This window comes from Urocitellus parryii, chromosome 4, assembly GCF_045843805.1.
Source record: "Urocitellus parryii isolate mUroPar1 chromosome 4, mUroPar1.hap1, whole genome shotgun sequence".
Lineage (NCBI taxonomy): Eukaryota > Metazoa > Chordata > Mammalia > Rodentia > Sciuridae > Urocitellus > Urocitellus parryii.
Window position 1 is genome coordinate 175,096,549 of NC_135534.1, and position 23,599 is coordinate 175,120,147.

Below are 23,599 nucleotides of genomic sequence, written 5' to 3' on the forward strand. Positions count from 1 at the left end.
TGCAGGAAGAGGAAAGAACATCTTCTGGGATCAGAATTTTGAGATACAGACCTTGATTAATGAGACCTTTAATGTCTAGAGTAGGGGTCAGCAAAATGTGGCCTATGCCAGGGTATTTTCATATGGCCCACAAACTGAGAGTGATTTTTACTTTTCTTTTTTTGGTAACGGGGATTGAACTCAGGGGCATTCGACTACTGAGCCACATCCCCAGCCCTATTTTGTATTTTATTTAGAGTTAGGGTCTCACTGAGTTGCTTAGCACCTTGCTATTGCTGAGGCCGACTTTGAACCCTCGATCCTCCTGCCTTAGCCTCCTGAGCCACTGGGATTACAGGCATGTGCCACTGTGCCCAGCTGTTTTTTACATTCCCAAATTATTAAATTTCAGATGTTCTTACCACAAAAATGATAAGTTTTTGAGGAGATATATCTCTCTTTATATAAAGAGAGATATATCTTTTTGAGGAGATATATATATATGTGTGTGTGTGTTAATTAGCTTGATTTAATTATTCCACATTGTATTCATAAATCAGAACATTGCTTTTTACTCCATAAATACATATACATTGTCAATTTACAACAAAACATAAGAAAAAGAATATATGGCATAACAATGTGGCCCACAAAACCTAGATATCTATTCTCTGGTCTTTTGAATTTGCTGATCCCTGATCCAGAGGCCTTTTCTCTAAAAGGAGGTGGGTCTCATCAGACCCTGCAGGAGTTTTAGATGTCTGTTTTAAATCCCAGGATAGGCACTGGCAGAAAGAGGTGTCAGCATCAGTGAAGAATAGTTCTGAAGACCTGGCCAACTAACCCCATACTGAGGAATTGCCAGGCTAGGAAGACCGAAGGCTTGTGTTGGGCTTAGAACACAGTATTGCCTTTGTTCTTACTGAGCAGTGGCATACATCCCTTCGTTGGTGTTGCTTTCTCATACCTTTTAGGCTAAGTTCACTAAGTCCTGTCGCTGATGCTGTATCAGTGGGATACATGCCTCAGATTGGAATACTGGGCCCCCCATATGGGATAATTCAGTTTGTGACTCCTGGATAGAGCAAGAGGATGCTTCTTTTTGCTACCATGTTTCCACCCAGGGATGCTTTACCACTGAGCTACATTCCCAGACATTTGTATTTTTTATTTTGGGCACTAAGTCCTTAGGGCCTTGCTAAGTTGCTGAGGCTGGCCTTAAACTTTCAATCCTCCTGCCTTAGCCTCCCAAGTCGATGGATTACAAGCATATACCACCACACCCAGCTGTTTCTTCCTTTTCTAATGTAAACTAATGGAAGACAATTTCTTATGAGCATCTTATAAGCAGATTCCTATTGCACATGTTCCTCAAATCAGAGGTAGGGATTATAGGCCTGAAAGAAAGGCATTGAACCTTAATGGACAGACTAGGACTACTTCCCAACATCACTGTGACTTAGAAGAGGGAAAACCCCAGGAGGCAGCCAGGGCTCTCTACTTACATACATGAAATGACAGTTCTATTTCTGAAATACTTAAAGGATTTGATAGAGTTTACATTTCCTGTTATTTGTTTTTATTTTTCAAATATTTTTTGTTGCTACAATATCAGAAGATGTATACAATTAGACCCTTTTCAAGGAAGTAAAAGAGCTTGAAAAGGCAGGTACCCTGCCCCAGATGACCCAGCAAGCCAGGGAAGAAGCCAAGAATGAAAGCAGTGTTTCTATTCTTGGGCATCCTGCCACTGTCTTAGGCATGGGTAGCTTCCAGATAGAACTGAGATCAAACTTCTTTATCACTAGTGATCAGATCTCATTGCTTTGGGGCTACATTGTTTTCTGATGACCAGGTAGGTAAACCTTGAATGACACAAAAAGAATGTATTGAATGAGTGGTTCACTAGCCTGCCTTTCTGCCAGCACCCTAGCTCCTCAAAGTATTGGTATGTTGTGTCACTGATGATGGTTGTGAGTCAGCCGAGGTCAGGAAGATGACAGAGTTATTGTTTCTGTGTGCGTGACTGCTTTCTTTGCACTTCAACATTCCTACCTGGTGTGTAGTACATTCTTGTCATTCCAAAGAAGTCTGCTGTGTATACAGTCCCATAGGCCAGTCTACATCTATTTACATCAGCTCTCCAGCTGCCAGCCTCCTCATGCTCCTATATGCCTAATGGAACAAGTAGAAAAATGTGTCAGGAGTTGCCTTTCAGGGAGGTAATTGGGATATCCATAGAGTTCCAGATGCTATGGTCAGAGTATACAGTTGCTAGGATCCTAGCCCTTGGGGGACAAAGAATCTTTCAGGAGGGATCATCTGGGCACTGGCTCTTGGCCAGATGATGGCTGATTTCTTGGTGGTTTAATCTTATTGTGTAATGAATGTCTAGGAAAGAAACTCTGGTGACACAAATTTTCAAGGAATTTTATATTCCTGCTAAAAACTATGCAAATCAGTTGAGGACCAGCTTAACCCATTCTTTATCTCAAATATCTTATAAAACTCTCCAAGCAGACTTTTCTTTTTCATCTTAACACTCTCTGTACTACTCTGGGACTTGTGAAAGGGTCCGCTTTTGGTTGGTTCAATGGCAGTCTCTCCTTGATTTTATTCATCATTTCATTGCAACCAGTTTGTGAGTGGGCGTATGTGTGCCCTGACTAAAACAATGTGTTAGATCTTTTGTACAAGACTCTGAAGAATGCTGTGAGCAAAAGTTTTCAATTTGAGGTCCATCTGGTCCCAAAGAGTTGGGACTAGATACCTGGACCCATGAAAGCTCTGTTTCTTCCCCTTCCCTGTCACTGTTAATGCTAAACTGATTTTCAACAAAGCTGGCTTCCTCCAGAATCCAACTTAGCAACCTGGAGAAGCCTGAGGCCACTCCTATAGCAGGAAGCTGTCCTACATTTGGGCAGTAACCAGTAGAACTTGATACTGACGCCAGAGTGTAAAAATAAACACCTCCTACGGTCTGTCTTAATCCATTGGCATCAGAGTTGCTATTATTAGTCTATAGGCCTCACAGGCAGCTGTGATGGACAGACAACAGCCTAGTCAGACCTATCCTGCCATCTTGGGATCAGAGTGTTCCTCCCCTTCACCTCCTGGGATGTGATCTGGGGCCCCAGGAGAAGCAGCATCAGTCTGGGCTCATACCTACAACAGGTATGAGATGGAGTCCTATAGTGTCTTTAGTCTGCAAGAGCCTGAGGCTCCCAGCGCCAGCTACCAGTCTACAGTATAATGAGCATAAGATGACTGATTCAGGCCTAGTGTAGAGCAGGGGGGAAAAGAGAATATAACTTTCTTTCTATTCCTTTGACTCTTTTTTTTTTCCAGTTGTAGATGGGCACAGTACCTTTATTTTATTTTTTATTTTTATGTGGTGCTGAGGATCAAACCCAGTGCCTCACACATGCCAGGCGAGCACTCTACCACTGAGCCACAGCTCCAAAAAGAGATTTTTTGCTCCCCGATTTCCTAGACCTGGAGTCTTTAAAATTGGGAGAGAAGAAAGGACTCTTTCCTCTGCCAGTGGTATAATAATATTAGGGACTTATTACTGAGCACTAATCATCTGTCGGGTATTACATAGAGTATCTTATTTAATTCTCTGTCAAACCTTTGAGGGAAAATATGCCAGTATTACAGCTGAAAGACCTCAGGTTTGGTGAGGTTTACTGATTTCCCAAAGTTACATAGCTGTTTAAGGCCAGGCCCATCTTTACACCAAATCCGTGCAGTGAACATTATAGAACATAGGCTCCCGAAGCCTCAAGAACTGGCCATACTCCAGCCACCTGCTTTTTAAAAATTTAAAAATAAACAAAAACAAGCTGGAGCCGGGCTTGGTGACACACGCCTATAATCCCAGTGGCTCAGGAGGCTGAGATAAGAGGATCTCAAGTTCAAAGCCACTTTTAGCAATTTAGCAAGACCTTATCTCAAGATAAGAAGGGCTGGGAATGTGGCTCAGTGGTTAAGCACCTCTGGGTTCAATCCCTGGTGTAAAAAAAAAAAAAACAAACAAAAAACAAGCTGGGCTCAGTGGCACCTGCTTGTAATCTCAGTGCTTCGGGAGGCTGAAGCAGGAGGATAGCAAGTTCCAGGCTAGTGTTAGCAATTTAATGAGACCCTGTCTCAAAATTAAAAAATAAAAACAAGGACTGGGAATGCTACTCAGTGGTAGAGCACTTCTTGTTTCAATCCCTATTACTAGGGGAAGAAAAAAAGAGTTAACAAAAAATATTTGCTTACTTTAATCTTACAACTTAATATTGAGTTATTGGTACATAAAAATGGTTTCTGCTGCCACTTGCTAGCAAGGCAAGTGCTTTTACCAAGCCTGGTGACTGTCTAAAGTCTATTGGAAATTAAGGACACCTCCAGGAAAAGGGTTTGACTCTGACAGACTGATAGTACTCCTGACATGACCCCCTGCTAAGAACATGGCCAGATCAGAACTTGGTTCCCTAGAGGAGCAAGGCTTTGATGGCTTCTTGTCGACATGATGAGGGAAGAAGGGTGCCCTTAAATGAAAAAATTTCCTTGAAAGGCAGCCACGCTTCCCTCTCACTTTATCCTACCTCCCCCACCCTGGACCCACAACTGGCTTGTGTAATTCAATCCAGATTCTTCTCATAACCTACTTCTCAGTGCATATGTGCCCTTTTATTTACAGCTTTGGACAAACTGATTGGATAGCAGCTTACCAGCCTACATGTTTCATCCACTGTCTAGAGGGAGGGAGAGCAGAGAACACTCTGACTTTACTTCCTAGAGCCCAGAAGCCAAAAGGATCAACCAAAGAGTAAGCAAGGTATTAACCACACTGAGCAGTTAAGAAGCAGCATAGGAGTCTTTTGTGTTCCAGCCACCTTACTCCTGCAAAACACATTCTTGAAAACTGTCCTGCAAGCAAAAGCAGGCCAAGCTGGGGCTTTGAGCATCCACCTCTGGTCTCTGTGTTTTCCTGTTCCCTGCTGCTCAGCTACACGTAGCATTGAGAGGCGTTATCCTGTGGTCTCTGCTGCATTCTCAGTCCCCTCATCTGAAGAGCTCTGACTGTCAAGGTAGGAACTAAATCTTCCTAATTCCCTATAGTCCCCTCTCCCCATAACATACATCCTCAAAAGAAATAAGATCTACAGCAAATTCTCAGTCTCTAGGGAACTAAAACCGGAGCAGTTAGAAGCCAGACACTTGGGAGCGTATGTGTCCACACAGTCATGCTGGAATGCAGGAGGGTGAGAAGGAGAGTGTTTATTAACACCTTGCACAGGAACCTCCCTGGGGCTTCAGATTTTATTTTGGCTTAGTTTATAATTAGGCCTGAAAGGGACCTTAAGAGGTCATCTGAGTGAACCCTCTGCCTCCAAATGGGTACAGTTAGTTGAGCTAAGGAGGGAATCAAATGGTTGCCCTGGTGGAGAAAGCATCCACTTTCTGACTGGTCCTGTGGAAAAAAAGAAGTTTTTGTTTTTGTTTTTTTCTCTAGGAATAGTCCCTTTTGGACAGAAAGAGACCCTGGCCCTGGAACAAAGCTAGTTTTTTCCCAATTTTTATGGAATAAAGGAAAGCCCTTTGCAATGAGGGTCAGTATTTTCTAGCCTGTTCTTTCCTAGCTATGATTTCCTAGTGCTGCAGTCTCCATTCATTGAATGGAGCCTTGGGAGCTTGAGGCACTGCTGAGCCTAGGAAGTAAAAGGCTTGGAACTTGTTGAGGATTCTGCCCAAGCTGTTCTCTGTCAGTGATATTTTTTAAAGGTGTCTGCAAATTTCCAGTTCATAAGGGAGAAAACAGACCTGGGGAAAAGAAAGTAGGCCCACACTAGGTAGTCCTAGGGAAGAGCCCATTTGCTTTAGGCTTTTTCCAAGGTGTCTATATTTGACTTTTAGGGGTGGGGTGGACTTTTCTACAACATAGGTAAGAAGTCTAAAGCAAAGCATCTTCTGTGCTTCAAAAGAGGACACTATATTAGGGATCCTAAATAGGAAGCAGCTGGTGTGTCTGGGACAGCCTTCAGCCTAGACCCTTCCAGCACACTCCCAGAATGCTGCCCAGCCTTACTTGGAGACCAAAATAACATGAAACCAGTTAGAAACTAGCCTGAGTGAAGAACAGCTATACTCTACCCCAGGGAAAGACTGATGACCTCCTGGGCGTTGGCTGCCATTTCATTTGTAGAAATCAGACTCCTGAGGCTATAGCCAGGTGCGCAGACATCGAACAGCTTGTTTGTTCTCTTTTTTACAACTCAGGCTCAGATGTCACAAAAGTCCCTGTTACTACCACTTCTTAACTATCCAAATTCTTTCAGCAGCTCTCCCGTATTTCACAGAGAAGTACTTGTCTTGTAGAAAACTCAGAGCTTCTGTCTAATTTCATGGCATCTAAATATGTAGAACTTTGATAGCTGGAGGGTGATTATACAAGCTGACTTTCCTGAGTTCATGTACAGGACAAAGTTTATTTATGTTCTGGAAAATTAAGTATGCTATTGAGGCTGGGGATGTGGCTCAAGCGGTAGCGAGCTTGCCTGGTATGCGTGCCGCCTGGGTTCAATCCTCAGCACCACATACAAACAAAGATGTTGTATCTGCCAAAAACTGAAAAATAAATATTAAAAAAAAATTCTCTCTCTCTCTCTCTCTCTCTCTCTCTCTCTCTCTTTAAAAAAAAATTAAGTATGCTATTAGTGAAGTTAACCAATATTATTTTATAAACACTTGGTTTAGCAGCCACAAAGAAAGAGAAGAGATGATTTCTGTCAGTAAATCATTTGTTTCTCTTCCTGTATTCCCAACCCCAACAAACCATGCTCAGTACTGCTTTTGCCTTTGCCTTTGGCCAGGATCTAATAAGCCATAGCATCCCTTCAGGATGCCTTTGAGGACCAGGCACAGTGGCACATGCCTATAATCCCAGCAAGTTTGGAGATTGAAGCAGGAAGATCCTAAGTTTAAAGCCAGTCTTAGCAACTTAGCAAGGCACTTAGCAACTCAGTGAGACCCTGTTTCTAAATAAAATACAAAAAAAGGGTCAGGGATGTGGCTCAGTGGTTAAGCACCCGAATCCAATCCTCAGTAACAAAAAAAAAAAAAGAAAAAAAAAAGATGCCTTTGTGGGTCCCCAGAGTAGGGGAAAGGGAGTCAGAGTGTACAGAGCCTTCACTTCCCCTGCTTCAACCAGAGTAGCTATTTTATGTATTTGGGCTGGAAAAAAATAATTTTTTTTTGAAACCACCACTCTAACCCTCTTCTCACATCTTGAAATGTCCTCTTTGCTGCTCTGGCCCCCTCAAGAAGCATATTGACAATGATTTTAACAAAATTATTATTCCTTCAAATTGGACTGTTACTTCTAAACATCAGCCAGTGCCTTACAACATAGCGGAATGCAATAGTAGATGCTTGTGGCTTACTTGGTTGATTAGTGACTCACTAAGTGATATTGATTAATAACTCCAGAATGTTTCTAGTTCAGGAAAGAAAGTACAGCTTATCATAATTAATTTGGATTTGTTTTAATTTGACCATTTTTGATCTTGGCTACTGGAATTAATCACACAGTCTGAAGTGAAACCATGGCCACTCACAGGTTGTTGCTGATGTAAAGAATACCTGCCTAGGTTAATCCAAAGAAAGTACCCCTATAAATTTCTAAAGAAGTGTCTTGAAGTGAAAGGTCAGCTTGAATGCTTATTAGAAAAGACCAGAGACTATTTACTAAGATCTTATATTTCTTCTCTGTTTTCTTTTTGTTACAAATTACCTGTCTGGAAGTTTCCAAACCACTCAGTGTCTTGATTGTGGAATAATGAAGATCTTTTTCTCTGCTGAGATACACTTGTACCATCTAACTGTTTATCAGCAGCCTCCAATACACATCTATATTTGGGAGGTGGTTTGCTCTATTTTTTGTCTTTAATTAATTTATAAAAGTTATAATGTATTAAGTTATTTGTAAAGCTAAATAACAGAAAAGGGACATTAGTGGGAAAATTTGCCAAATTCAAAAAAATCTACAAGTTTAATTAGTAGTAATATACTCAGTGTTTATTTCTTTTTTTTTTTAAGAGAGAGAGAGAACTTTTTAATATTTATTTTTTTTAGTTTTCGGCGGATACAACATCTTTGTTTGTATGTGGTGCTGAGGATCGAACCCGCGCCACACGCATGCCAGGCAAGCGCGCTACCGCTTGAGCCACATCCCTAGCCCCTCAGTGTTCATTTCTTTGTTTTAACGTTTGTACCACAATTATGTAGGAGGTACATATGCTAACAGTAAGGAATTAAAGGATGTACAGAAGAAGCCAGTTGTGGTGCACATACCTGTAATTCCAGCTACTCAGGAGGATGAGGTGGGAAGATCACAATTCTAGGTCCAGAGCTGGGATTATAGCTCAGTGGTAGAGCACTTGCCTAGCATGTGTGAGGCACCAGGTTTGATTCTCAGCACTACATATAAATAAATGAAATAAATGTCCATCAATAATAAAAAGTAAATATGAGGCCAATCTGGGCAACTTAGTGAGACCCTGTTTCAAAATAAAATTAAAAGGGCTAAGGATGTAGCTCACTGGTAGAACACACATGAATTCAATTCCCAGAGCCAAAAAAAAAAAAAAAAAAGATGTGCAGAAACTCTGAACTCCCTTTGTGTAAATTATGTAAATCTAAAATTATTCCAAAATGACTTATTTTTAAAGATTTCTACCTAACCATAAAGGTCTTCACAATGAAGAAAAAAAAGCCAAATAGTACCAAATCTGGGACAGTGTGAGCATCAAAATCAATACCAATAACGGATTGTGACTCACTGAGTTAAAAAAAAAAATCCATACTTATACCAAATAAATAAAGAAAGGAAGGAAAAGGAAAATCTTTTTTATATTAAAATGCCAACTAATAAATGTACAAGGAATAGTAAAGAGAAATTTTTCATGTTCAGCCATCGTAGTAATTGACTAATTCGGATAATAATTATCAATGACTGTTAAAAAGAACTAGAAGAAAACATGCTGGGTTACAGGACACAGTCTGAAAGTAATCTCCCCATAGGTTACCTATTAATTACAAAGGAGAACATGGTAACTTCACAATGGAGAAGCCTGGCAGATACTGTCATAATCAAAGGTTCACAGTTAGCATTATCAATAAAGTGACCAAATAATCTCCTGAGTTGGGTTTTGTTTTTTTCTTCTCTGCATTGTGTCTGTTTCTCTTGGACTCCTGCTTTCTGTTTTTGTTCTACTCTGTTCTTTCTTTTAGAGGCTGTCTTTGAAAGTTTGGTAATCTAGCTACTGATTAATATTTAAGAATCAAGTATTAAAAACCTTATTGGAAATCTTGTGGGAGTGAATAGGCACATTAGCTGGTGAATTTGTATGGAGGGCATCTGCAGCAAGCTGGCTTTCTCATGGGGGAACACCCAGAAATCTGTATCTGATAGTCTTCTCTGGATTAATTGAGTTTCTACGGAGAAGTTATCTTCCAGGGCTAAGGGTAGAATAAATCAGTTTAGCTATTGTTATTCTCCAGAAATAGAAAGGAGTCTAGGAATTCTCCAATGGAGACTTTCACTTCTCCAATTTCCATTTTGGCCCCTCATTCTTACTTCTGTGCCTTGTTTTCCTGAGTCAAACCTAGTTCCATTTAAATTTCTCTGGAAAATCTCCAGTTCCCTTTGGGAGCAGGAGAGGGGTCCATCTCCTGACAGTGTAGGGTAGATGGTGGGGATTGGGAGTCTTAAATTGCTGCTTCTAGACTTGAACCAACATCCTGGTTTTTAACTGTTTAGTACTTCACCCTACTTTCAGAGTACTTCGTCTCTAATTCCTGAGTCATTCCAGGATTCTTCAGAGGTGAATCTATTTGAATCTTTGATAGCATCTCTCTCTGTATGCACTGGTTTTGTGTCTAATATTTGTTCTCCTTTGTTGTTTTTGTTGAAAGTAATTTTTGAGAGATGGCAAGGTTATACCTTTACTCTGTTTATTAAAACTTCAAACTTCATAGATACATATCTTTTCTTTGAAGTTTTACATACAAGATTCTGGTTCTGCCACCACTGCAGTCTGCTCAAGTCCTAAACAGATTTTTTTTTTCTTTTTGATCCTCCTAAGTTATAAGGACAGATCCAATATATAACTCTAAGAAAAGAGTTCCCCATTTTTTTTAATATTTATTTTTCAGTTTTCGGCAGACACAACATCTTTATTTTATTTTATGTGGTGCTGAGGATCAAACCCAGTGCCCCGCACATGCCAGGCAAGCGCGCCACCGCCTGAGCCACATCCCCAGCCCAAGAGTTCCCCATTTTTTAAAAAATATTTTTTAGTTGTAGATGAACTTTATTTTATTTATTTATTTTTATGGGATGCTGAGGATTGAACCCAGTGCCTTACACATGCTAGGCAAGTGCTCTACCACTGAACTACAGCCCCAGCCCCAATTCCTAGCATTATTTTTGGTAGTGGGAATTGAACTCAGGGGCACTTTACCACTGAGCCACATCCCCAGCCCTATTTTGTATTTTATTTAGAGACAGGGTCTCACTGAGTTGCTTAGCGCCTCGCAGTTGCTGAGGCTGGCTTTGAACCACGATTCTCTTATCTCATCCTCCCAAGCCTCTGGGATTACAGGCATGCACCACCATGCCCAGTTTAGTTCCTAGCATTTTTAAAGAGTAAGAACAATGCTTTACTTTTCTGTAAAATGTGTAGTTTCATACACACAAAGTACTTTCATGCACACTTTTCAGTAGGTTCCTCTTCAAATCTATCGAAGGATCTCTCTCTCTCTCTCTCTCTCTCTCTCTCTCTCTCTCTCTCTCTCTCTCTCTCTCTCTCTCTCTCTCTCTTTCCTTAGGCTCCACATCCTTTTTTTAGCCTACTGACTTCCCCTAAAATAGCTTGGTCCAGGCATAGAAGTACTCAGTAGCCAATGGTTGTGTTCATATCTGCTTTATTTTCACCACTCCTAAATTTCTCAATTACTTAAGAAAGTTATCATGTAGTCACTGAGTTTTGAAGAGTGTTGGAATTGAGGGGTGGAGAGAGGGACCCTTATTCAGTCTATTCAGATTTACCAAAGGTTGCTGTCCCATTTTAGTCAGTTGAATGGCTTGTTTGTGGGGCTTTTTTTCTTATCACTTGATGATAATGTATATTACAATTATTGATATTTACTGTATGTCAGACACAATATTAAATATTCAATAGGATTAATTCTTTAATGTTATAGGTGTTAACTTTTATCACCATTCTACAGGAAGTGAGGGTAAGGAAAAGCTAGACCCAGGATCACACAACATACCAATAGCTATTATATCATTTTCAAACTATTATTGATTCAAATTTAACTTATAGACAACTGAAACAATTACTTTTTTTCATTCATTTATTGGTGTTTTTTTTTTTTTTTTTTTTTGATACCAGGAATGAACCCAGTGGTACTTAACCACTGAGCCAATCCCCAGCCCTTTTTCATGTTTTATTTAGAGCAGAGTCTTGATGAGTTGTTTAGGACTTCCCTAAGTAGGTGAGGCTGGCTTTGAACTCTCATTGTTCTGCCTCAGCCTCCCAAACCTCTGGAATTATGGGCATTAAATCCTGAGGGCCTTGCTAAATTGCTGACATTGGTCTCAAAACTTGAAATCTTCCTTCCTCAGCTTCTTGAATTGTTGGGATTACAGGAATGTGCCACCACATCCAGCTATATGTGGCTTTTTTACATTTGAAGTCCTAGCAGTCTAAATCAATTATTTTATTGTTTATTATTCACTTATGGTTTCTTGTCTTCACATTATAAACTAATTTTTGCATGCTTTTTAATTTTGAGAATTTGTGGGCTTAAGTTGGGAGATATTTTCCTTCAGAGGAGCTTTGTCTCCTTCTGCTAAGAGGTATGGGGCACCACCAAACTTAGATCACTTGAACTTCCTTCAGGGGTCTCAGTTTAATGCAGGAGTCTCAGATTTAGTTCCCTTACCTTTCTAATGGTCCAAGGCTTGTCTTCCTAACAGCAATCATGCTTTTAGTTCAGGCCCACAAGGAACCCTTCTTATTACACAGTTTATGATTTTTCATCCTTTTGGGGGTTTGGGAGAGTAGCCTTGGAGATTTCTCCTATTTACTGTGAGCACTGAAGTGCTTAAAAATATGTACTATATGGGACCTAGTGTTTTTCAGTATAAGAGTTCCTCATAGTATCTCATTCACAATAATGCAGAAAACAAAACTCTGTATAACTTAATATTCTACTTCTTATTAACTTTTATTATAAGCTTTTTTCAATGCCATTAAACATTTCTTTGTACACATAATTTTTATGGTTTTATTATTTTCCATTATATTGGTAAACTTTAATTAGCCTTTTAAAAATATTTAGACTATTCTCATTTTTTATTTTTTAAAAGTTATACTGGAGTAAACATCATTGTGTAAATATGAGGTAAGTCAAGGGGCATGAGGGTATAAGGGAAAAGGATAACTGTTACTTTAGGACAAAGGTTGCTAACTCAAAAGCCTTATAGGAGCCAGGCAAATAAATAAAGTGAATAGTTCAGAGTTTAAGATCTTGGCATTAAAGATCTATTAATCTATTAAAGATCTATTTACTAAGCATTTTATTAGGACTCAGCTTTTTGTTTTTTTTCTTCCTTATTTTCCTCTTCTCCATTTTATTAGCTGTTTGCAGGTTATGCTAACCTGCAAGCTGACATAGTTCCAGCTAGCCTACTCTGCATATCATTCAGTAGCTGTATCAAACAAACTGGTGCCCTACTATGTGTTAAGATCCTGTGCTCAGAAGTATCTATCAAGGTATAAGACATAGTCTCATTCTCTAAAAATGTCCTTTTATCAATAGATAAATAGTCAAATAAAATGGTCAAGGCTTCATACTAAATGAGTTGTATTGAAGAAGTTCAGGAGAACTTCCATGATAAAAGTTTCTAGACATGGTAGAATCTGAGCTAGAACCTTTTTTAAAAAAAAAATGGCAAGAGAAATAGGGGTTACAGTCCAGATATCTTCCCAGTGGCAAGAACTAACGCTAAAAATTTGGAATAGATTTCAATGGAACATGGTTAGGATAAGAATGAACTTTGATTGCCTCCTTAAGGAATTTGGCTTTATCCTTGGATGGCAGGGGCCACTGATGGCTTTTTACCAGTAGAGGAACACATTGAAGGCACTACTTCGGGGAAGTTAAATTTGTGTCAACATATATGATACTTGGGGGAGGACAGAGCCAGAAGAAAAGCAAGAAAACTAGTTAGAAGACTACAATAATTCAAAAGAGAGGTAATGCAGGACCAAATTAGGATGATAGTAATGGGGACAGGATCTAGTGTTTAATAGGCTACTGGAGATTTGCTTCTGGATGTTCAGTAAGAATGTAAGATTTAAAAATCAATAGCAAAGGGCTGGGGTTGTGGCTTAGAGAAAGAGTGCTTACCTCACATGCGTGAGGCACTGGGTTTGATCCTCAGCACTACAAATAAAGGTATTGTGTTCACCTACAACTAAAAAATAAATGGTTTTTCTTTTTATATCAATAGCAAAGATATGGGAAGGACTAAATCCAGCTTAAGCTGAAGGAGACTTCAGATCTGAAACTTTCTGTAAGTCTGCATTTGAATATGGGCCAAGAATTGTTTTATTAAATAATGAGGAAAGAAAGATATAAGAAGTAGAACTAGGAGGATTAGTGTTACAGAAACCAGAAGGAATGGTGTTAGAGTAGGAGAAGATGGCTAATCATGTCAAATCAATTAAGATATTATAAGTTAAAAAAATTAAAGCTGCTTTACACAATTCAAATATTACAAGAAGGCAGATTTCTGCTGGTTAAGAAATGATGCATAATCCCAGCAACTTGGAAGGCTGAGGCAGGAGGATCACAAGTACAAGGCCAGCCTCAGCAATTTAGCAAGGCCCTAAGCAACTTTGAGAGAGTTCCTGTCTCAAAATAAATAAAAAGGGCTAGGGATGTGGCTCAGTTGGTTAAGTACCCCTGGGTTCAATTCGTGGCACCAAAAAAGAAAAGAAAGAAATGGTGAAGGAGAAAATAGAGTTAACAGGCCATTCTTTTAAGAATTTTGTTGTTGAAAGGGCAAAAGAAAGAGAGGATTGTCTGAGTTGACATGCCAGTGATAGCCTCTGCTTTCTGGTTCACCTGAGATTCCCCCAGTTACAGGGCTCTCATAGATTTCTGCCTCTATGGAGCCAAGCAACACCCCTTGAAAGGCTGCTGCTGCTTTTTTATCTCTATACATATACCTGGCCCAGACATTTTATATATGTGGAATTTTATGTTTGTTTACTTTCACAAAACATAATGTTTTCATGGTTCATCTGTGTTGTGGCATGCATCAGTACTTCATTCCTTTTTATGCTGAATAATTTTCCATTATGTAGATATCCTTTCATCTGTTGAGTATGTTGGTTTTTGTTCCCATTTTTAAAAATATTATGAATAATGCTCCTGTGAACTTATTTCTTTTGGAGTCACTGGCATTACAGGCATGTGCCACACACCTGGCCTAAGCTGCCTTTTTTTTTTTTGGTACCAGGGATTGAACTCAGGGGAACTACACAATCACATAATTCCAGCAGCTCTGGAGGCTAAGGCAGGAGAATGGTGAGTTCAAAGCCAACCTCAGCAAAAGTGAGGTGCTAAGCAACTCAGTGAGACCCTGTCTCTAAATAAAATACAAAATAGGGCTGGGGATTTGGCTCAGTGGTCGGGCACCACTGAGATCAATCCCTGGTACCAAAAAAAAAGATAATTTGTTAGTTTCTGTTAGTGTTTGCATCTATAACACAATGTAATTAGAAAAATAATGGCAGTATGCTTTCTCTTATGAAATGGTGATGACAGTTGATAGAGTTTTTTTTTTTTTTTTGTTTGGTTGGTTTTTTGCAGAGTTATTTTGATATTGTTTTTAGTGATACTTCTGAACAATTAAAAAATTGGCAGTCCTAACTGGATATGGTGGCACATGACATGTCTGTAATCCTAGTTAGTAGGGAGGCCAAGGCAGGAGAATGGCAAGTTTGAGGTCAGCCTTGGCAACTTAGCAAGACTTTTTCTCAAAATAAATAAATAAATAAGAACGGGGGTTGTAGCTTAATGGTAGAGTTCTAGAGTGCCCCTGCGTATGGTTTTTTTGTTTTTTTGGTTTTGGGTGTTGCTTTTTTTGTGTGTGTGTGTGTGTGTGTGTATGTGTTGTTTTGGTTTTTGGTACCAGGGATTGAATCCAGGAGCACTTAACCACTGAGCCACATCCCTAGCCCTTTTTATTTTGAGACAGGATTTCCCTAAGTTGCTTAGGGCCTCACTAGGTTGCTGAAGCTGGCTTTGAACTTGCAATCCTCCTGCCTAAGCTGGAATCACAGGTGTATGCCACAGCATCCAGCTTGATGCCACAGTTTTGATGGGAATTTTGCTTTCTTGTTGTTGAAGTCAACCTGAAAATCACTGATTCAGAAAAGAGAGTGATTATTTCTGGCTCTGAGGTGATTGGTGAAGACTTGATGGAGGAGTTGCTTAGAGTTTTGTAGATTTTAAGATAATTCTGAAGGTGGCCAAGTATAAACCTGAATGAACAAAGGCAGTAAAGAGGAGATGGGCTTATGAAACAGGTTTGAAGCTATTCAAAGTAAGGTTGGGTGGAGAATAGACAGCCAAGGTGAAGGACCCTGGAAGCCAAAATCAGGAGCTTCAACTTCTGAGAATGACAAACCATTACAAGGGACAGGAGAAGTGATATGTTGAAGAAAAATGGTGCTTTAGGAAAATGAATCTGGGAGTACTGGAAGGTAAATTGCAGGTGGGAAAACTAAGAGGCTGTTGAAGTTTATAGTATATTTATATTTTGTTTCTGGTTATAAAATAATTTGATCTTTCATCAAAAGCCATATAGATTGTTGGCTTTTTGGAGAGTTGTTTTGATACTCTTGTTTTTAGTGATACTCCTGAACCAATTAAAAAATTGGCAGTCCTAGCTGGGCATGGTGGCACATGACCATAATCCTAGCTAATAGGGAGGCCAAGGCAGGAGGATGGCAAGTTTGAGGTCAGCCTTGGCAACTTAGTGAGACTTTATCTCAAAATAAACAAACAAATAAGAACTGGGGTTCTTTTAGTTGGGAAATAGGTTTCAATGTGGTCTGTGATGTGGTAAAATTAAATCAAGCACTGAAAGTATGCCGCCTTCCATAGGTGACTGGAACCCTTTCCCAGGCACATTAGAGTGGTTGGTTTAGCCTCACAGAAATTTCAGGGTCAAAGACTATGGGCTGAGAATTCTCACAACAAGCAGCTAGAACTCCAGGCACTTGGTCAGGAATACCTACTTTGCCTAGCCTACAGGTATTTATCCAGTCCTCTTAGTGTCTATACCAGTTCAGGGAGAGATGAATACGGTGACCAAAATCTCTGCTCCTTTCAGCCTCCCTGAGGGGACTGCTAATAGTTGGTTAGTGTTATGAACAGGAGCTTCTCTCCCTTCTTCCCTTCCTCATTGTTTCTTGCTTTGTAGGATCAGGGGACCATGGCCCCTCAAACAAGCCAAAGTGGTCTTTTTATCCACTTTCATTCTTTTCTATAATTCATCTTAGTCACCCTGGTGTCAGAGGATATAGGCTTCATGGAGAAATAGAAGAAGTAAGAAAGAGAAAGAAAACTACATTTCTTCTGGATCCTGAGAGGTAGCTGCTATGGTCTTGGACTGTGGTTTCTCTGAAGGCTTCTTATATTGAGGACCTGAAATCCAAAGACTTCACTGTGGAGTCCAGACAGTGTATCTGCTCTCTGGATCTGTAGGTTCTGTATTTGCAGATTCAGCCAACTATGGATCACAGTATTCCGGAGGGAAAAATTGTGTCTGCACTGAACATTGTTTGGTAGAAAAAAAGAAAGGTTTGTACAGACTTTTTTCCTTGTCATTACCTGAATAATGCAGTATACTAATTATTTATATAGCATTTATGTTGTATTTGGTATTATATGTAATCTAGAAATGTCTTTAAGTATACAGGAGAGTAAGCCTAAGTTAGATGCAAATACTATCCCATTTTATATGAGGATTTGAGCATTTTCAGAATTTGATATCCACAGAGGAACTGGAACTAGTCCCCACACACTCACAGATACCAAGGGATGACTGTAGGGAACCTTGGGAGGCACTCTGTAGTCAGGGATACTGCTTGGGGACCCAGCCCACTTTGAGAGCATCTCTATATTCAAGGATAGCAGCAGGGAGCAGTGGCATGAAATGGACAAAGTACTGCCACTTACTGTACAAGTGGCTCTTGCTGTGGTTTCTCTACTCTTATTCCCACAGAACTAGCCCAGAACTTGGACAGGAAAAGGGCGGAAACTCAGGAGTTCTATAGACAACTGACATTTTTCTCTGGCCTGAGAGAGACCACTCCCTTTCCTCAGCCTTCCTTTCCCCAGGGAAGATGGGCTTCCTGCCCTCTCAGTCTGGCTGAAGGATTCTTCCTCCATAGAAACCCACTTTGACCCAATTCAGGACTGACCAAAAACTGATGTATGTGAGAAGCCCAGTTCTGCTTCAGCTGGTAGACCTGAAGATCTAGGGAACTGAATTGAACTGTGTATTAGGAGGACCTGCAGCCACATTGGTCCTAAGGCCCACAATCACTCTGTACAGAAGCCTTCTTATAGCCCAGTCCTTTTAAATAGACCCCATCCATTTGCCTGAGGAGCCCCAGAGGAAGCCTGGTGCTAAGATTGGTCAGGCATCCACAAGAACTGAGTTCCTTCTGATAGAATGGTCCCTGCAGCCTCCCTTCAGGACATCAGGAATCCCCTCCCAGACTGACTGCTCCACCCTAAGGCTAGTCTGGAATCCTAGTGAGAGGAATAAGCTGGAAAACAAGGAGCCATTCAAAGTGGACAAAAAGCAGGGGTGGGGGAGAGGTTTCTGACTAAGGTCTGAAAGCAGGGCCAAAGGAAGGAAGCTCCCAGGCTCCGCCCAGGCTATTTCCCTGACACTCCTAAGAATTGCAGAGGAGTTAGGCCCAGGCCAGCTCTCCTTATTTTTCCTTTGCTGTATTGAGATCTTCCATCTTCCGGCACCGCCTGCCCTCTGCAACTGACTTCTCTCTCCACCCTCCCGGTCCCTAGGCTAACAGGCCCAGAGAGACTGATGGGGAGGGAGGCTGAGTGGCTGTACTGTGGGCATGCCTGCTCCTTTCCCTCCCCCCTTCCCTTAGCAGCAACGTCACCCGCAGCACCAGTACCAGCAGCCGCGGCAGCAGCGAGGAGACGGGCTGGGATTGCGCAGCCTCCCTGCATTAGCTAGGATGCCATTGTATTAGCAGAAATCAGATCTTAGGAAATCATCCCAGCTCTCCTCCACCCCACCCCACCCCTCTGTGATCCTGTGAACAATGCCTCAGCTGGAGCTGTCCAGGTAGACCTCGGTGGGAGTGCAAAAGGACAGGAGCCTCTTGGTCCAGCTCAAGGCTCTTTACAGAGGTATGGCTCAGCGGTACTGGGGGGAGGGGAGCGGCAGAGCCTAAGAATCTCTGATCAACATTTGGGCCCTGGCTTCTGAGGGTTGGCTTTGTCTGTGAAAGCGAGTGAGTATTAGCAAGTTCCAGATAAGCTCATCCGTGCATGCATTTGGCTACCATGCAGGAATGGGGAAGTGCAGAGGCTTGGGCTAATGCTATTATGCCATTTTGTCAAGAAGCAGAAGATCCTATGCTTCCTTTCTGGGCATTTGTAATGAAGCTGCTGTAGCCAATATAATCAGGATTGGGGGTGTTAGGTCTAGAAACAAAGGTTTAATGGGAGGAGACCCCTAAAGCTACTGTAAGTTTATGATGGAGACTATACTGGGATCCACAAAGCTTTCAAGAGGGGCTGGGCAGCCTTTCGCTTCACACTCATGTATATATGTGTGCACATAGACGCATGCACTGTCACTTTATCTTCTGGCACTGTGGGAGCCACTCAGCCCAAATTAAGAAAGAATGTTGACCAAAACCCCATAGTAGGGAGAGGGGGTGTGGGGGGAGAGCAGTTATTGTAATGATTCTTATAATCAGCCTTCTTATACAGACTTAGCTTCTTCCTAGCAGAAAGAGACCAAAGCATAAGCTAAGTTAACATTCTCCAGTCCACCATCCTTCTCTCTTCCCTTCATCCCTGCCCTAGAGAAAACTCATTCAGGAAAAAGGCTCACCACAGGACCTCAAGTCAAGGTCAGGTTGTTAGAGAATAGTGACAGTACATTACCCCCCACACACACACCCTTCCTTCAGGAGGCCAAGAAAGAGGGAATGGGTTATAGCAGTATGTGAGGGAATGTGACTAGCAGTAGGATATTGATGACCAAAAACAGGGAAACTTTTCTTCTGAGGTTTTCCTGTTGCTGAGCAGGTAAAGAGTCCCTTAAATTTCTGTTTCCATTAACCACCTTGATTGAGAATTCAAAAACATGGTAATAGGAGACAAGCGTTCCCTGGTGTGCAAATATGTGTTTGAGGTATACACTGGAAACTCCTGGGAGTGTTTAGTTCCCAGAAAGTATTTAGGAATGAACAATAGAGCAGGAGAAAGGGGGTTTGTGGGACCATGAATGGGGCAGGGAGACAAGGACTGGGAACTGGAGCGGGAAGGACAGGATTGAGGACTCTACAGAGTAGAAGAGCGTGAGAGCAGTAATAGGAAAGAAACTATGGGCTCAGAAAATAGAGGTGAGTAGGTATGGGCTCTAACCAGGGAAGTTAAAGTGTAGGCCTGCCCAGGAGGTGGAAAGTAGCTGCTCTGGGAACAAGGTAGTCACTTAGACTTTAGGAAGAGGGTGTGGCCCAGATCTTCCCCCCCCCCTTTGGGAGGCAATTATGATGGAAATAGTTGAGAATTAGACAAACTTGGGTTTGAATCCCATCTCAACTATAATTGTGTGGAAACTGCTAAGCTTCAATTTTCTCTTCTGTAAAATGGGAATTATTATCTCTACTTGAAAGTGTTATAGTGGATGCCTGTTGTGTAAATGGTCACTAATAAATAGCATTGTTTTGATAGACCAAGAGACCCATTTGGGACCAGAGTCAGTAAAAGGGCTCTTACGGAAAGCTTTCCCTGGATCTGGAGAGGCAGACTACACCATCTCATGCTGGCTGAGCCCACCCCTCTACTAGCTAACCAATAGCCATAGCTAGAGGGCTCATCTGAGACAGCTCCCTTCAACTTTCTTTTTATTCTAGATTTTCTATTCCTTCTCCAGCTTTATCTTCCATGTCTCTCCATTAATCAGGGTAGAAAAGAAGTCTGGAATGAGCTTTTCCACCTCTGTTTTCTTGCTGCCTTTGTCAGAGTTATGGGCCACAATATTAAACCTGTCTTGACATAGGACAAGTCAGTCCTAGGAATCTTAGATGTGCTCTCAGTAAATGTTTTCTGTGGTATTTGAAATCAAGTCAAATATACAATATTCTCTCATTACATTCTTAACTGAACAAGAAAATTTTTCAAAAGTTGGGATTCCTGATCCTATCTTAATTCCATTATTTATTCTCTAAGTAATCTTAAGTAAGAAATTTCATTTTTCTGGATATCACTTTCCTTATTTTTAAAAATTAAGATGGCCCTGCCTACTTTGGTAAGTTGGTATGAGGATCAATGAGATATGATATATAAAAAGTGCTTTGTAAAAAATGTGAAGGGGGTGAGGTGAGGCATTAATACAAGATTTCATGAGATACCTGCAGAACTTCTCCATAGTTGATCAAATTGAATTGTCTATGGAGGAAGTGTTGGCAAGCATTGCCCTGGTTATATGGAGATTGGGAAGGAGTTAAGATCTTCTCTGAGATACATAATTATAAAATAAATGAAATCATGAGTAAAGGGGCTTGATACTTAAAGTAAGATTCCATATACCCTAAAGTGAAAGCCAAAACTATATAGCTCTTAGAATAAAAGCAAAAAAAAAATTCTTTATGATCTTGGGTTAGATAAAGATATCTTAGGATACAAAAAGTTTTACCCCTAAAAGAAAAAAACTGAAAAATTGAGCTTTATAAGAATTAAAAACTTCTAACAATTAAAAAAAATGAGGGCTGGGAATGTGGCTCAAGCGGTAGCGCGCTCGTCTGGCATGCGTGCGGCCCGGGTTCGATCCTCAGCACCACATACCGACAAAGATGTTGTGTCCGCCAAATACTAAAAAAATAAAATAAAATATTAAAAATTCAAAAAAAAATAATAATCCTTTAAAAAAAAATGAAAACAAACAGCGGCTGGGTTTGTAGCTCAGTAGTAGAGCGCTTGCCTAGCACGTGTGAGGCCTGGGTTCGATTCTCAGCACCACATAAAAATAAATAAAAGAAAGGTATCATGTTCATCTATATCTAAAAAGAAAGAAAATAAACAGTTTTCTACCACAGTTGCAAAACAAGGGTCCTCAGGCTGTGGAAGCTGAAATAAGGGTGGGGAAGGACTCAGACACACAAACAAGCCATAGACTGAGAAGAAATATTCACAAGACATGTATCTGCAGAAGACATGTATCCAAGATAAATTTGAAAACTCCTACAACTCAATAAAGAAAAGACAAACTCAATTTTTGAAAAATGAGTAAAATAGTCCTCAGATAATCAAGCACCTACCAGATTTCAAACACTGTAGTAAGTTCTAGGGACACAGAGTTGATTGTGTTAGTCTCTAACCTCTGACCTGCATTCTAAACTGGGAGACAGAAACAAAACAAACAGTCAGTGCCCTCCAGCCAAGGGCTCCTGTGCTACCTTCCATATATATTTGTTCTTATCCCTGGTGTAGAGGACCAGTGTTCTAGACTGTATCTGTGCATCAGTGTTTTGCCATATGAATACATGCATGTGCTGGTGGTGATTGTTCTAGAGAAAGAATCATAAACTCTTGTATACTTGTGAATAGTTCTTGAAAATGTTACTTTTAAAAGGGGGAAGTACCCATTAAAAATTATTTGTGGCTATAACCCATAGGTGCTCTTAAAATTATGTATGTGTATAAGAAATTTCTCCATACTCCTTTTAGTCCGGGCCTTGGAATTATGGCCTGGACCTTAGGGAAAATCTAGCACTATATGTAGGGAAAAATCTCCCTTTAAAAAAAAATAATAATAATAATCCTTAAATTGTGTTCATAATGGGTATTTATTAGAATATACAGATGAAACAAAAAGAATTTAAAATAATCCAAAATCATTCAATAGAGGTAGGAGCTATTAACATTTTGTTACATATGTTTTAGATTTTCTTCCATGCATATACACATATTTTTTTTAATGTGCCATACTATACATGCTGTTTGTAATCTGCTCTTTTCATATAATATGTTGTGAACACTTGCCAGACATGATGACATGATGACAATGACATATGTCTGTAATCCCACTACTGGGAAGTTGCAGAAGTATCATAAGTTCAGGGTTAGCCTGGGCAACTTATAGTGAGACCCTGTCTCATAAATAAATAAATAAATAAATAAATAGTCAGATAGATAAATAAAAGTAAGGCTGACCTAGTGGTGGAGAGCCCCTGGGTTCAATCTCCAGTACCACATACACAAACTTAAAAATATTTTGTGGGGCTGGGGTTGTAGCTCAGTGGTAGAGCACTTGCCTAGCATGTATAAGGTTGGATCCTCACCACCACAAAAAATAAATAAATAAGCTGGACACAGTGGTGCACACCTGTAATCCCAGGAGCTGTGGAGGCTGAGGCAGAAGGATTGTGAGTTCAGAGCCAGCCTCAGCAAAACAGGGTGCTAAGCAACTCAGTAAGACCCTGTCTCTAAATAAAATAGAAAATAGGGATGGGGGTGTGGCTCAGTGGTCAAGTGCCCCTGAGGTACCCAAATAAATAAATAAATAAAATGAAGGAATTATGTCTATCTATAACTAAAAATTTTAAAAACATTTTGTAAACATCTTTCCGAGTCAGTAATCATATTAACACAACATCATTGTTATTATTTATTTCAAACAGGGCCTCACTGTGTTGCCTAAACTGGTCTTGAACTCCTGGGCTCAAGTGATTTTCCTGCCTCAGCCTCTCAAGTAGCTGGGACTATAGGTGTGTGCCACCATGCCCAGCTAAATTGTGCATTATTTTATTTCATTTTTTAAATTTAATTTTGTGCTGAGGATTGAACCAAGGGGTGCTTTACCACTGAGCTACACCCTTAGTTCTTTTTTATTTTTTATTTTGAGGCAGGGTCTCCCTAAATTGCTGAGACTGTCCTTGTACTTGTGATCCTCCTACCTCAGCCTCCCAAGTAACTGGAATTACAGGTGTGCTCCACCACACCCCACTTAGTGTAATATTTTTAAGATTCATTTATATTGTAGCTTGTATCAAGACTTTGTTCCTTTTATCACCAAATAATATTTCCTTGCATGTACATATCACAGTTTGTATATCTATCAGTTTTTGGATATTTGGATTGTTTCCACTTGAATAATGCTGCTTTGAATGTTTGTATACAAGTTTGGAAGTAGAATTATTGGATCTTGTAACTCTGTTTTTAATATTTTGAAGGACTGCCGGGTCATTTTTCCAAAATGGCTGCATCA

General features: G+C 40.3%; 1 protein-coding gene across 5 annotated transcripts in view; it reads left to right on the forward strand.

Moving 5' to 3' along the window:
- Positions 1-23,599, forward strand: part of Rusc2 (RUN and SH3 domain containing 2) — a 57,630-nt gene that overhangs the window by 16,552 nt on the left and 17,479 nt on the right. The window contains exons 1-2 of one of the 5 annotated variants that reach the window (XM_026414631.2): positions 4,673-4,807; positions 4,979-5,060. The exons of 2 other annotated variants lie outside the window; for them this stretch is intronic. The gene's annotated coding sequence lies outside the window, so the exon portion shown is untranslated. Of the gene's footprint in view, positions 1-4,672; positions 5,061-18,125; positions 18,508-23,599 lie in introns of those variants that run through there. 2 more of the 5 variants (XM_026414626.2, XM_026414644.2) reach the window with 2 other exon arrangements.